Source organism: Dryobates pubescens, chromosome 13, assembly GCF_014839835.1.
Source record: "Dryobates pubescens isolate bDryPub1 chromosome 13, bDryPub1.pri, whole genome shotgun sequence".
Taxonomy (NCBI): Eukaryota; Metazoa; Chordata; class Aves; order Piciformes; family Picidae; genus Dryobates; species Dryobates pubescens.
In genome coordinates, this window is record NC_071624.1 from 9,393,132 (window position 1) to 9,407,294 (window position 14,163).

The 14,163-nt window shown below is 46.6% G+C and overlaps 1 protein-coding gene across 1 annotated transcript in view; it reads left to right on the forward strand.

Annotated features, from left to right (window-relative positions):
• P3H2 (prolyl 3-hydroxylase 2) overlaps positions 1-14,163 on the forward strand; it is a 72,495-nt gene that overhangs the window by 42,426 nt on the left and 15,906 nt on the right. The window lies entirely within an intron of this gene.

Below are 14,163 nucleotides of genomic sequence, written 5' to 3' on the forward strand. Positions count from 1 at the left end.
ATCTGGGATGGACAACAGCTCCTTGGCATTCCACAGGGTAAAACTGGTGCTGCTACAGCAGCAGGTCTTTGTTTTGGTGCTACTGGCATTATAGCTCCCATTAATGTGCATTTAGTGGGGGCTTTTTGATGCACTCATTAACCAACAGTTTGATTTGATGGTGATACTCTGAGCTCTATTACAAGAGGGTGATTGTAACTCAAGATCCCAGCCAGCCCCATAGTACAAAGGAGGGATTTGAAAGTGCTGGTCCATGCAGCATACTTGGCAAAGGCCCCTGCATCCCACCACTGGATCAAGTGCCCTGATAAGGAAATGGAGCTGAGAGGGCTTGTTTCACTCCTTTGAGGAATGGCGTTAGGAGCCAGTGACCCTGAGATCTGGTTCTGATTTGCCATGAGACATCAGACTCCTTACCTGCAGGCTGGGGAAAATGATCCCACTTTGCAGGGGCCTCGCAGGAGGAGAGATGAAATAGCTGTGACATTTCATTGTTATTATTAATGATGTAGAGTGAAGCCAGGGTATCTCTGAAGGATCACTGCAGTTTGCCTTTTGAGGTTTGCTTGCATTTTTTCCCTCTCCCTTACCTGCTCTACTAATCTCAGCAAAGTTTGACTTCGTAGGACGAGGGCCCAGAGCCCACATTTCTCAGTGTCTTGAAATAAAAGCGGAGTGTTTCCTGGTGTAATTAGGTCCAGGCTCTCAGGAAATGAGGGCCATTTGGTTGATAAGTGTTTAGTAATGATTACCAAGCTATGGCTGGGGAAAGCAAGCAAAGCATTTTCATTTCAGAAGCAGCACATCCAGCTGAGACTTGTGTGTGCCATGTGTGGAGACAATTGTCCAAGTGTTACATGGCCTTGCTGGTTGAGAGTAGGCTGAACATGAGCCAGCAGTGTGCCCAGGTGGCCAAGAAGGCCACTGGCATCCTGGCCTGTATCAGGAACAGTGTGGCCAGCAGGAGCAGGGAGGTCATTCGCCCCCTGTACACCGTACTGGTTAGGCCACACCTTGAGTACTGTGTCCAGATGTGGGCCCCTCACTTTAGGAAAGATGTTGAGTTGCTGGAACATGTCCGGAGAAGGACAACAAAGCTGGAAAGGGGTTTGGAGCACAGCCCTATGAGGAGAGGCTGATGGAGCGCTGGGGTTGCTTAGCCTGGAGAAGAGGAGGCTCAGGGGAGACCTTATTGCTCTCTACAACTACCTGAAGGGAGGTTGTAGCCAGGTGGGGGATGGGCTCTTCTCCCAGGCAACCAGCACCAGAACAAGAGGACACAGTCTCAAGCTGCACCAGGGGAGGTTCAGACTGGATGTTAGGAAGAAATTCTTCACAGAGAGCGTGATTTGCCATTGGAATGTGCTGCCCAGGGAGGTGGTGGAGTCACCATCACTGGAGGTGTTTAGGAGGAGACTGGATGGGGTGCTTGGTGCCATGGTTTAGTTGATTAGATGGTGTTGGGTGATAGGTTGGACACAATGATCTTGAAGGTCTTTTCCAACCTGGTCTGGTCTGGTCTATTCTATTCTATAGCATGAGCCAAATTCACACTGGGGTGACTCCACAGGAGATGCTAGAGCTGCACCAAGAGCCCCAGTAGCAGTGTACACTTCTCTATAACATGTCTCTGGGCTGTGGAAGGCTGATGTTACTGTTCTTTCAAAGCCAGCAATTCCTCTCTCAAATTAGTAGCAGTGCTCACCAGCAGCTTGAGGAGCTGGAGTAGGGCAGGAGTGTCATTTGCAAGAGTAGAATTACATCCTTCCCAAATGAAATACCTTTCTGCAGTAGTGCTGGATAAAACAGAGGTGAAATTGCATGAAGGTGGATTCTTCACCATGCTTTCATTCCATGTGTCCTCTTCAGCTGCAGCAGTCAGAAGCTCTTAGGAAAGAGGACTTTTCCTCCAGGATGTGCAGTGTCAGGGTGTGCTGAGAACAAAACTTTCAGTGGCTACTCTGTGAAATCAACACAATCCATCTCATGTCAACATACTCATCCTATCCACCAAGAGAGCACCCTTGAGAGCTAATGGACTCTGTACACATATCCAGGACACTAGAGTGTCCTGAGGGATCAGTCACTAGAGTGATTGAGGACTCCCTTCCCAGCCCTGTTTTGTCTGCTTTCATTTCAGAGCATGCATTTTTATGGGACACCCCATCCTTGTTCTACTCAGATGGGCTTGAATTTTAGTGTAATGAACTTTGGAGGAACCTGAGGAATTTGCAGTGCTGCTGCAATGGTTCTTGCCTTCCAGGCATGTGAATGTGTGCAGGTGCATTTTGTAGCAACCTCCATGTCTTCTGAAAGCTCTCACCTAGCCCAGTGGTGGGTCTTTCCTAGCCACACATCTGCTCTGGTGTAAGGAATATACTGATGTCTTAAATTTTCCCAAATCCGCTCTTTATTGCAGCTTGTATAAATGTGTTCCAGAACAGCTTACACAGCTCTCCAGTGGACAAGCCCATCAGTGGCTTTTAAGCACAGTGATCCAGAGGCAAATCCTTATTCAGGAAGCCTGCAAGATGCTGCTTTTGCTGATGATACCCTGTGAGTGAGGGTCACTGTGTACCTGTGATGTCCTTATGCTCTTCCCACAAGTATTTACTGCTGGAGGAAGGTTCCTGGGATACATGAACCTTTGGCCTGAGCTAGCTTGCCAGCCCTTACCTTTACTGCCCCTTGCAAGATGTTTCCTTTGCTTTTCAGACCAACTGAGATTATAATACAGCGCTATGGATATACTTTAACTTCCCTCCTTACACTTTCTCCCCTTTTCTGCAAGCTTTGCTTCCAGTGCTTTGCAGTGCCTTGATGCTGGCCCAATAGTGGTGAATTTATCAGCTCAGCGCAGGAGTTTCTTGTCAAGGATGACAGTATTCTCCAGCGTCACTTAAGGCATAACTCAGTTTATTTCCACTTGGAATCTGTTAGTTTCCCTCGTGGCAAGCAGAGCTCACCCCTGATTGGTAGATCTTATTTAGTCTTTTCATAATGCTTGTTGAATTGGAATGGTAAATAAATCTGATTATTTACTTACTCAGGCCCTCAGTGGCCTAATGTTCATAGCCACTAATGATGGTTTCCAAGCATTCAGCAGTTGTGAGTTGTGCTAGATTGGTTTGTAATTTGAACCCTTGAAAAAAGGTATTCCAGAAACATTGTGTCTGGAAAAACACCATGATTAAAGCCTTTTCCTCCAAGACTGTCAAGAGTTTTGGCTGAGAGGGCACTGTGTAGATATGCTCTGAGTCTGTTTTCTCCTTGGGATTTCTGGTCTTTTCGCTTCTCTGTTTGCTGTTCCACCGTGGCTTGGGGCAGAGAGAGATAACCTTATTCTCAGACAGCACAGTCCTGTTCAGAGCCCACCCTCAAGGCTATGCACGCTGCTTTTCAAGCAAGCACTCTGGTATTGATAAAATAAACTGACCGTAATCCCTGTCAGACTCAGTCAGTAACTTCTTCAGGAGGTGGTGACCTTTCTGTTGCTCGAGGGGAAGGTAGGGAGAGGCAGTCTTCAAGCTTGGGACAGGGCTTGGATAAGCCATTTGACAGAACTCTTATGTACATCAGAAAAGGGCTGCAGAAAAAGGAGTAGCATTTTATCAGCAGGTAGGTGTGGCTTCCTGGCTCCAGGATGGTCATGAGAAATCCCTGTGTGCTCTCAGACAGGGGTTTTCTCGGGGCACACGTAGCTGTTTGGATGGTGTTGAGTCACAGCAGACAGGCATATGCATTTGCACAGGAAACTTTGGCTCCCAAAGGGCATTCAACAGCTCATCATGTCTGACTCTCTTAAAAAGGTGCTGAGCCATTGCTAAACCCTGGGAAGGGAGGAGAGTTCCTGCTGTAAGAATTTTTCTATTTGTCTTGGATTATTATTTTTTGAAGTGTGTTAGTCATTATTTCTATAGAAATACCAATGTGGAGACAGCTTGGTTAGGAAGGAATCTGCTCTAGTGCCTGGTGTTATCAACCAGTGCAACTTGCCTAGTTGCAATGGCCAGGAAGACAAGAGTGCTGGAGAAAACTCACATGTAGACTGTAAAGCTGCTGCCTTATGGGTCTTGAGAGATATATAAAAGCAGGAAAAATGTAGAGTCTGGAAAACAAAGGATATGTGACAGCTCTTCTGATTTTTGATCCAATCTTCAACTTGCCTTGCTGCATTCTTGCAAACACACTGGAGAAATGGCATCAATCCTTTCTAGGCAGAAGTACTGATGTCCTGAAGTTTGCCAGAATAAGCTGCTTATCATTATCACCATCACTGGAGGTGTTTAGGAAGAGACTGGATGGGGTGCTTGGTGCCATGGTTTAGTTGATTAGATAGTGTGGGATGATAGGTTGGACTCGATGATCTCAAAGGTCTCTTCCAACCTGGCCTGGTCTATTCTATTCTATTCATTATTCTTCTAGGCACATAGATGGCATCAGCCTGTCATGCACAGCCCCCAGTTTATTCAGTCACAAGTGATGGTGAATAATGATCCTATACAAGAGTATAACTCTTATCCTGTCATTGGGAGAGGAGTTTGTATGTTGCTGTTGTTGTAATGCCTCCTTTATTGATGATGAGAAGTCTTTTGAGTGCTTCAGCTTCTCTCTCTATGAGAGCTTGGCTTTCATTCTCCTTAAAATAAACACCACTAAGTTTGTTTCTCTGCTCATGGCTGGGTTGTGGCTTATAGTTGTGTTGGGATCTTAGCCACCATAAGACTGTCTGTAAAAGCACTGTGCAGTGACCCTCTCCAGGGCGTTCCTCATTCCATCTCTGTGATCGCGTTGCTTCACTTCTTTCATCACAGATGAGTTTGCTTTGTTTCTGGCCCAAATCAGATGCCTTCAGGTTGCTAAGGCTGGAAGACTTTGTGGAAATGTAGAATATTGTCCTATTCCCGTGACATCTCTGCTGCTGGAGAGTGCCCTGTCTGCTTCCTCTGGTGACTCACACTTACATGATGCACCCCACAGCCCTTTTAACTGCCTGCCAAGTTTGTTTTGTTCTGGTTTTCCCCCTAAAAGCATGCTATCAGCTTTAGCCTTAATCAGATTGAAGCATTTCAGCCTTGACCTTTCTCCCTTCACAGGCAAAGGGCTCCCTCACTCCTTGCCAGCAGGTTTAGCAAGATTCACCTCTGTCCTCCTAGATACTTCTGAGACTCTTTGCAGGAGACCATTTGCCCCTCTGTCTGTTTTTGGTCAATGTATCAGATGAAAGCATTTTATTTGTCTTACAAACTATGGCCAACAGGACTCTTGCTGGTGGTCTGTGAGGAGGGGATAGTCACGTACTGTTCCTGGCAGCTTGATTTCATTAGCTTAAAATGCATGGGCTAATCTTTGATTCTTTCCCAGATGTGCAGTGATTGGGGCTGCCACTGGGATGCTGCAACAGCAGGAGGAAGGCCAGGCATGAGATAACCATTGCTCTGGAAAGCCTGGCTAGCTTTATACCCCCATCTTTCAGCATCTAGCTCTGCTTCTTGCCATGGGTCTATACGTGTGTGGTTTCTCCCATGTTGCTCATCTCTAATTATCTGACTAAGGAAAATGCTGGCTTGTAGGAACCTCATGGGTAATCATCTGCACAGATTCCTGAGGGCTGAATACATCCCACCTTTTCAAGTGAAAATTCTAAGCAAAGCTCTTACTTAGCTTTCAAATTATGCTAGCATCCTTAAAAATAGAGGAGGAAAAAAATCCACCACCGTTGCTAGCCAGATGCAGGTTCTAAAGGTGCTGCTTAGAGCTCATGGTCTAGGGTGTTCTGCAGCACTGATTGGTGTGGCTGTTCTATGCTGGCAGTGTGGATTTATGTTTGCACTTGGAGGGAAGGGGGCAAGTGGCCAGCTATCAGCTGATAGAAGTGACTTCTTTTCTATAGCAGTGTGCTAAAGTCCGTGAACTGCCAGCCCCTGGCTGTGATCTTGGCTGTCATCTACTGGCACGGAGGGGAGAATGCCATCTACAAGAGATTTCTTGCACAAGCTTTATAAACCCAGTTATAGGGGTTAGGTTTGGTTTTTTTTTTTTCAGGAAAGCCTACACTGTATTCCTGGAATTTTTCCTCATTGTAAATAACTCTTTCACAAACAATTTTTAGCTGTCATCAGGTTATGTTAGAGAGAACTGACTGTTTACACAGGACATTGGTTTTCGCAGTCTGTCAGATCGAAGGTTCGGTAAGCACACATTTCCCACTGCTTGCTCCGTGGATGAATCCTGCAATGCCTCAGTGTGTTGGAGATTTATGTGGGAAGAGTCCTTCCTGTTAGGAAATGGTTTTGCAAGTCATTTGCTGTGAGTACTGCCCTGCTCTTTTTGCAGTGTCTGTTACGCCGCGTGTGCACTGGGGCATGGCCAGAAATGTATGAAAATCTTCATTCTTACCTGCCTGGGAACAAAGAAGCATGTGAGAGAGGGCAGGAAGGAAGTTTCTCAGTGTAATTTGCTTTCTCAGTGGAAAATGTCCTTTTCAGGTGGGGGATGCATCCATCTGCTCAGTGCATACATATGTACAGTTATGGAAAATACTGCCAGCATGGCTCACATGAGGGATTTGTTAGGTAACCTGATTTCTGTCTCAGTCAATTGAAAGAATTTGTTCCATGAAGAATATTGAAGTGGTTTGTTCAGTTTGGTTTTAAATTTCCAAGCCTCTGCCACTTTCTGGAGACTAATTCAGTGTCTGGTCACCTCTTTTGACCGTGTGCCTGCCAATCCACATTTGTTTGTGTAATGACAAATGGCTTGTCTGAATAACAAAAAGCTTCCCAAGTTTCATTTCTCATGAGAAGTTTTCCCTGTGCCAGTTCTCCAAATTTGTTCTGGTTTAGATTTGAATCTGCCAGAGTGACTGGTGAGCAGCAGCACACAGCAAGGCATGTTGAAGTGGGCTGAGAGGAGTGGTCCAAAGCACATTGTAGGTTGTCTACATGTTGAAAATGGAGAAGGCTTTTGAAAAGATGCAGGTGGAGCCTCCAAAGAGGGCATCACTACTGCCCCCTATCACAGTGGTAGCAAGGACAGGGACCATGCCTTCCTTATCTTCTTGAACTGAAAGATGAGAAACTGGTAAACTCTTTGGAGAGCAGGGGATGGTGAGTTAATGAACTCAAAGGCTGCTTCACATTTTTGTCACTTGGTACCTATTCCTACTAAGGCCCTTTTCTGTCATATGCTTACCTTGCTCTCCAGTTTAGCATTTCTAGGGTGTCCCTGTGGCTTGCAGACAGCTCAAGCATCATACTGAGCATGTACAATCCCATCAGCAGAGGGAATATTTCCTGATTGACTCCTCAGTAGGATTTCTTCCTTCTCTATTTGCAGTAATAAAATAGTTGAGACAAGGTCACATGCTGTTTATAGCCACCTCACTGCTACTTGCTTCTGCTTGCCCAGGCAGTGAGCTCTGCATGGATACGACGAGATTAATCCTTCATGACACTGAACACTTTATTTCCCTTGTTATCTGTGCTTACAGGCTGCAGAGCCTCCCTCCTCTGCAGAGCCCAGTGCACTAAGCCTTTGATACAACGCAGCAGCAGTGGAGCTATGGAAAAGTGTTGTTTTGGGTGTGTTGGTTTTTTTTTTTCTCCCTTAAAAATATGATCTGCTCAGAAAACCAGGAGCTGTCTGGGAAGTTTGAGACTTGGTTTCTAGGTCAGCTGAAAGACTGTAATTTTTTCCTCAAGCTCCATGCCAAGCTCATGCACTCAGCAATTGACTGAGGTTGCATGCAGGTAGGTCCAGTCTTCACATGGTAAGAAACACTGGGGCTTTGAGGGATCTGACACATCTTCCAGCCTGTAAGGCTTGCTTCTTTTCCCCAACCCCCAAAAGCAGTACTAGTTCAGACCATGCCTTAATATAGAAACAGCTTGGATTACGACAGTCACACAGAATGCATGAGAGTTTCCAGGGTCTGGTAATATCTTCAATGAAATGGAAACTTGTGAAAAATAGTCTGAGGTCTTCATCAGATCGTGCCCTGTGACCCCTTGTCTCAGGCAGCCAGAATCAGTATTGCTTTGGCCACATTCTCTGTAAAATCCTCTGAGATGTCATAGAATCATAGCAGGGTCTGGGTTGGAAGGCGCCTCCAAAGTTCATCTAGTCCAACCCCCTCTGCAGTCAGCAGGGGCATCCTCAACTAGATCAGGTTGTCCAAAGCCCTGTCGAGCCTCATTTTGAATATCTCCAGGGATGGGTCTCCAACCACCTTCCCAGGCAACCTGTTCCAGTGTTCCACTACCCTCATGGTAAAGAACTTTTTCCTAACATCCAATCTAAATCTTCTCTTCTCTAGTTTGAAGTTTTGCACCTCTCTTTTGTTCTTGCTGTGAAAACGTCAGCATGAGGTGGGAGCACCGGAGTACAGGCAGATGTTCTGGCTGCAGCTTCTTCCTCCCAATAACAGCACTGTGTCAGTGTTCAGCATAAGCACAGTGGTGCTGACATTGCTCACAATGCCCCAGCTGCATGAGCAGACTGTAAAGCTGTGCAGTGCTGATCACAGACCTGGCATGATGCCTCTTCCACTCTACTATCTCCGCTCCCAAGCACCAGAGGACTGCAAGTTTAGGGTCGTTGTAGCTAAACCTATGGATCTGTTGTGTGACATACCACCTAGGGAAGGGTCTAGGAGTTTATGCAAGCTTGCTGAGCATCTGGCATGAGAGGGGATTTGGTCAGAATTCACTTGTCTACAAATAGTGAGGGCAAGTGTGACTGCAGAGCACATGCTTGCACATGGAGCTGAGCCAATCTTGAGCTGGTTTGGGGTGGGCACTACCAGTGAGGTGAAGCTTGTGTATTTCTCTTTGTCATCACTTCAGCTGCCACATCCATCAAAATCAAACAGCAAGTTATACACATTTCAGCCAGAAAGTTTATTTCTTAAGCATGGCAGGCTGGTGACCAGAGCATCACAGGTACAAATTAGATTGCCCAGCATGGAATTGAGTGGCTGATACATAGCTTGACAGATAGCAGAATGACAGTTATCTGTTAAGGGGCTCTTAACATTTTGTTACGTGTTTCATCATGAAGCTTTTGTGAAAGCTCCATAAAGGATTTTCATAATGGTTACCAAGGAGAATTGGCATCATACACAACCACAGAATGGTAGGGGTTGGAAGGGATGTCTGGAGATCATCTGGTCCAGCCCTGCTGCTAATGTAGGTACACCTACATCAGGTTGCACAGAAACGCATCCAGGCACGTTTTGAAAGTCTCCAGGGGAGACTCCACAACCTCTCTGTGTAGCCTGTTCTAGTGCTCCATCATTCTCAAAGTAAAGAACTTTTTCCTTAGGTTCAAGTGAAATGTCCTGTGTTCTAGTTTGTACCTTATTGCCCCTTGTCCTATTGTTGGGTACCACTGAAAAGAGCCCAGCCCCATCCTCATGACCTCCACCCTTTAGATACTGATGTGCATTTATAAGATCCTCTCTCAGTCTTCTCTTTTCCAGACTAAAGAGTCTCAGGTCTTTCAGCCTTTCCCCATCAGAGAGATGCTCCAGTCCCCTAATCATCTCCATCACCCTCTGCAGTAGTCTCTGCAGTAGTTCCTTATCCCTCTTGAACTGGATGGCCCAGTACTGGGCATGTTATGCCAAATGTGCCCTCACTGTGTAGTGATGCTCTTCATTCAAGGGTCTTGCTCCAGCTTATGTTTAGTCCTGTCTAATGCTCTGGTTAAAACAACCTTCCTAATCCAAGCCATGGCTTCAGGTTGGAAGCTGCAGTCCCATTAAATCCAAGCCAGCACTGTGCCAGATGGGAATGAAACCAAGCATTTGCAATTTGCTGAGGTTCTTTAATCTGAGGTTTTGCTGCTTAAAATAATTTTCCTATTTTTTTTTTTTTCTGTGAAATGCAACACTCCTAACATTTGAATGAGGTAAAAAAGTACTTTTCAGCATCCAAACCCAGAAGCATTTCAGTGTTGTGTTTTCTCCTTCTTGGCTCTAGCTGTTGGTGTGGTAAGATCAAAATGGACAGGGTGTTCCCAGGGCTCTCCCAGTGCTGGTGTTCTGATTTCATGTGTCTGATTTCATGTGTCCTCTCTGGCTGAATTGTACAGGGTTTGGTTGGTAGTCCAGCAAGCTCATTCCAATGGGGTGAACAAGCAGACCTTAGAATGTATACTCAAGTTGTGATTCTACAGATATAAATATTTTTCCTTGCCAATTTTCATCCAGTGATGGTTGTATAAAAAAATCAAAATCCCCTTGTGTTGCAGGCTTGCATATGCTTATGGTCCCCAGGTTGCTTGCCATCTAAATAAACAAAATTATTACCCTGTGGGAGAAGTATTATTTTTGATTGTTATTCATTTAAAACAATGGAAAATCAGGCACAAAGAAAACAAAATGGGTTTTGTTTTTTCCAGTGGCTGCACAGTGAGATTATGACAGGGCCAGGAACTGAGTCCAGGTGTCCTGAGTCCCAGCCCAGACCCTCAAACACCAAAATATCCTGCTCCTCTTGAATTCAGAGTGTCCTGGCAAAAGCCTTCCCAGAGTGCTTCATAATTAATGTCACTGCTAGACTCTGACCATGTCTTACCAGTTAGGAATTTGCTTTTATATACACTTAAAAACTCCCCCCCCCAAAGTGAGCAGCTGTGGTCTTTCTTGTGTAACTTCCATGTTTCCAAGGCAAATGTGGGACATGATAAATTGAAAAGTGTTGAATTGAAATGCCCTACTTCAAATCCACTTAGCAAACTCCAAAGGTCATCTCTGCTGTGAAGAGCCAGAAGGATTAGACACAGGACGAGCCTTGTTTCAGGGGTGGGAAAAGGATTTTCTATGGTGTCTAGAAATTAAGCTCTCACAGGGTGGATTTTATTGAGGAAAAGCTAAGGCCAACCTAGGATCTGTGATAGTTTTGACAGATTTCTGAAAGTGAGCTAGAACCAAAGGAAGAGAGAACATCCTGCCACAGACTATTGCAGCTTGTGTCTTGAGGGTCCATTTCCCTTGCTGAAATGCATTTGGTCCCTTTTAGGCCTGCACACACAAGATGCTGTCTGTGAATAGAAATCTGTGGGGTGGAAGAATGCAGTTCAATGAGTAGCTCAAATAGTGGCTTAATGGCATTCCCCTGGATCAGGTCAGCAGCTCCTCTTGACTTCTAACTACCCACTGCAGCAGCAGTCCCACCTACATTCAGCATGAGTATTGTGATATCATAGAATCATAGCTCAATATGGTTGGAAAAGACCTCAGAGATCATCAAGTCCAACCTGCCACCCAAGACCTCATGACTGCTAGACCATGGCACCAAGTGCCACATCCAATCCCCTCTTGAACACTTCCAGGGATGGTGACTCCACCACCTCCCTGGGCAGCACATTCCAACAGCTAACAACTCTCTTAGTGAAGAACTTTCTCCTCTCCTCGAGCCTAAACTTCCCCTGGCACAGCTTGAGACTGTGTCCTCTTGTTCTGACACTGGTTGCCTGGGAGAAGAGACCAACCTGCTCCTGGCTACAGCCTCCCTTCAGGTACTTGTAGACAGCAATAAGGTCTCCCCTGAGCCTCCTCTTCTCCAGGCTAAACAACCCCAGCTCCCTCAGCCTCTCCTCATAGGGCTTGTGCTCAAGGCCTCTTCCCAGCCTCATTGCCCTTCTCTGGACATGTTCAAGAGTCTCAATATCCTTCTTTAATTGAGGGGCCCAGAACTGGACACAGTACTCAAGGTGTGGCCTAACCAGTGCTGAGTCCAGGGGCACAATGACCTCCCTGCTCCTGCAGGCCACACTATTCTTGATGCAGGCCAGGATGCCATTGGCCCTCTTGGCCACCTGGGCACACTGCTGGCTCATGTTCAGCTGGCTCTCAATCAGTATCCCCAGGTCCCTTTCTGTTTGGCAGCTCTTCAGTCACTCTGACCCCAGCCTGTAGTGCTGCATGGAGTTGTTGTGACCAAAGTGCCGCACCAGGCACTTGGACTTGTTGAATGCCATCATGTTGGACTCTGCCCATCTGTCCAGCTGGTCAAGGTCCCTCTGGAGAGCTCTTCTACCCTCTGACTGATCAACACCTCTCCCAACTTGGTGTCATCTGCAAATTTACTGATGACTGACTCAATCCCTTCATCCAGATCATGAATGAAGATATTGAACAGGATGGGGCCCAGCATTGATCCCTGGTGGACACCACTAGTGCCTGGCCGCCAGCTGGATGTGGCACCATTCACCACCACTCTCTGGGCTCGGCACTCCAGCCAGTTCCCAACCCAGCACAGAGTGCTGCTGTCCAAGCCACAGGCTGACAGCTTGGCCAGTTTGCTGTGCTCTGGTCAGTCCATAATCCTGTATCAGATGCTGTCCAGCTGTGATGAGTTTGTCCAGGATGAGATAATGTTGAGAGAAGCTTTTTCAGAATGGGATGTGTATTTCTGAAAAGGAATGTTTCTTTAAAAAAAAAAATATTAAAACCCCCAAATTGTAGACTAATTTAGGGTTTTATTGTGCTGTCCTGGATAAAATTTCTTTGAGTCATCTTGGTCACCTGCTGGGAAGCCAAGGGGTTATTCTGGAGAGTAATGTGCTTAGAAAAACTCCAAGTGAAGGACTGGAATAGATCTTGTTTTTGCAGGAAAAGCTGGCTTCCCTACATATGCTGCCAGCACACAGCTAACCCTGGAAAACTTTTGAAGTTACACAAGGCAAATTTTTTGCATTTCTGTGGGCACTGCAGCACAGCAGTGCCTTGGTTTTCAAAGGGCAGAGCTGGGGAGCAGGCTGAGAGGCCTTCTTACCAGAGCTTTCATCCTTCTTTTGGAAGTATTCATGCATGCTTCTTGAGCCGGCTTTGCCCTGGCCTTTCTGAGAACTGTGCATGCAATTTGGGCTGTGCTGGAGCAGCAGAACAGCAGTAGGGATTTAGGACAGCACCTGCCTGGCATGGGTCTGGCCCCATGGAGATGACTGGGGTTTTAGAATAGAATAGAATTAACCAGGTTGGAAAAGACCTTTGAGATCATAGAGTCCAACTTATCATCCAACACTATCTAATCAACTAAACCATGAAACTGAGCACCCTATCCAGTCTCTTCCTAAACACCTGCAGTGATGGTGACTCCACCACCTCCCTGGGCAGCCCATTCCAATGGCCAATCACTCTTTCTGTGAAGACTTCTTCCTAACATCTAGCCTAAACCTCCCCTGGCACAGCTTGAGACTATGTCCTCTTGTTCTGTTGGTGCTTGCCTGGGAGAAGAGACCTGCCTACAACCTCCCTTCAGGTAGTTGTAGAGAGCAATAAGGTCTCCCCTGAGCCTCCTCTTCGCCAGGCTAAGCAACCCCCTCAGCTAAGCAGCTCCCTCAGCCTCTCCTCATAGGGCTTGTGCTCCAAACTCCTCCCCAGCTTTGTTGCCCTTCTCTGGACACATTCCAGCAAGTCAACATCTTTCCTAGAGTGAGGGGCCCAGAACTGGACACAGTAGTCAAGGTGTGGCCTAATCAGTGCTGAGTACAGGGGGAGAATGACCTCCCTGCTCCTGCTGGCCACATTGTTCATGATACAGGCCAGCATGCCATTGGCCTGCTTGGCCACCTGGGCACCTGCTTTCAAAATGTCTGCATGCCCAGTATGACTTGTCTGAGCTAGAGCTGCCAATTCCATAAATCCCCTGGCAGATTTGGGTGTTTGTTCCCATTTGGTGTCTCATTGTCAGAATCACTCAGGCATCCTTGAGAAACTCAGACAGTGATTTCCAGCAGCTGTGATGTGTCCAGTTGCCACCAGTTTGACTTGCACTACCCCCTTACTTGCTCTGCAGACTGTTTGCACTTGTCCTAATCTAAGCAGCACAGATGTAAGTGCTGGAGGCTTCTCAGGAGGATTCGCTGCATGCCAGGAGGCTCAGTGAGTGTCCTGCTGTGCTCAGCATCTTCTACGCTTCCCTTGCCTTTAAGCTGGGTTCCAGCCACTGTCATCTCTCTCTCTGGCACAGTGGCACAGAGTTCAATGTCAGTTTCACTATCAAGGAGAAGAGTTGGATATATCTTTCCACTCCTCTGTCTCATATCTCCTGTGGCCACCTCTCCACCTGGGACTGTGCAGGGGGTTGGAGTAGCTGGGTTCAAAGGATGTACAACTGGAAAATAGTCTGGATCCCATCAGCAGCAGACCATGCT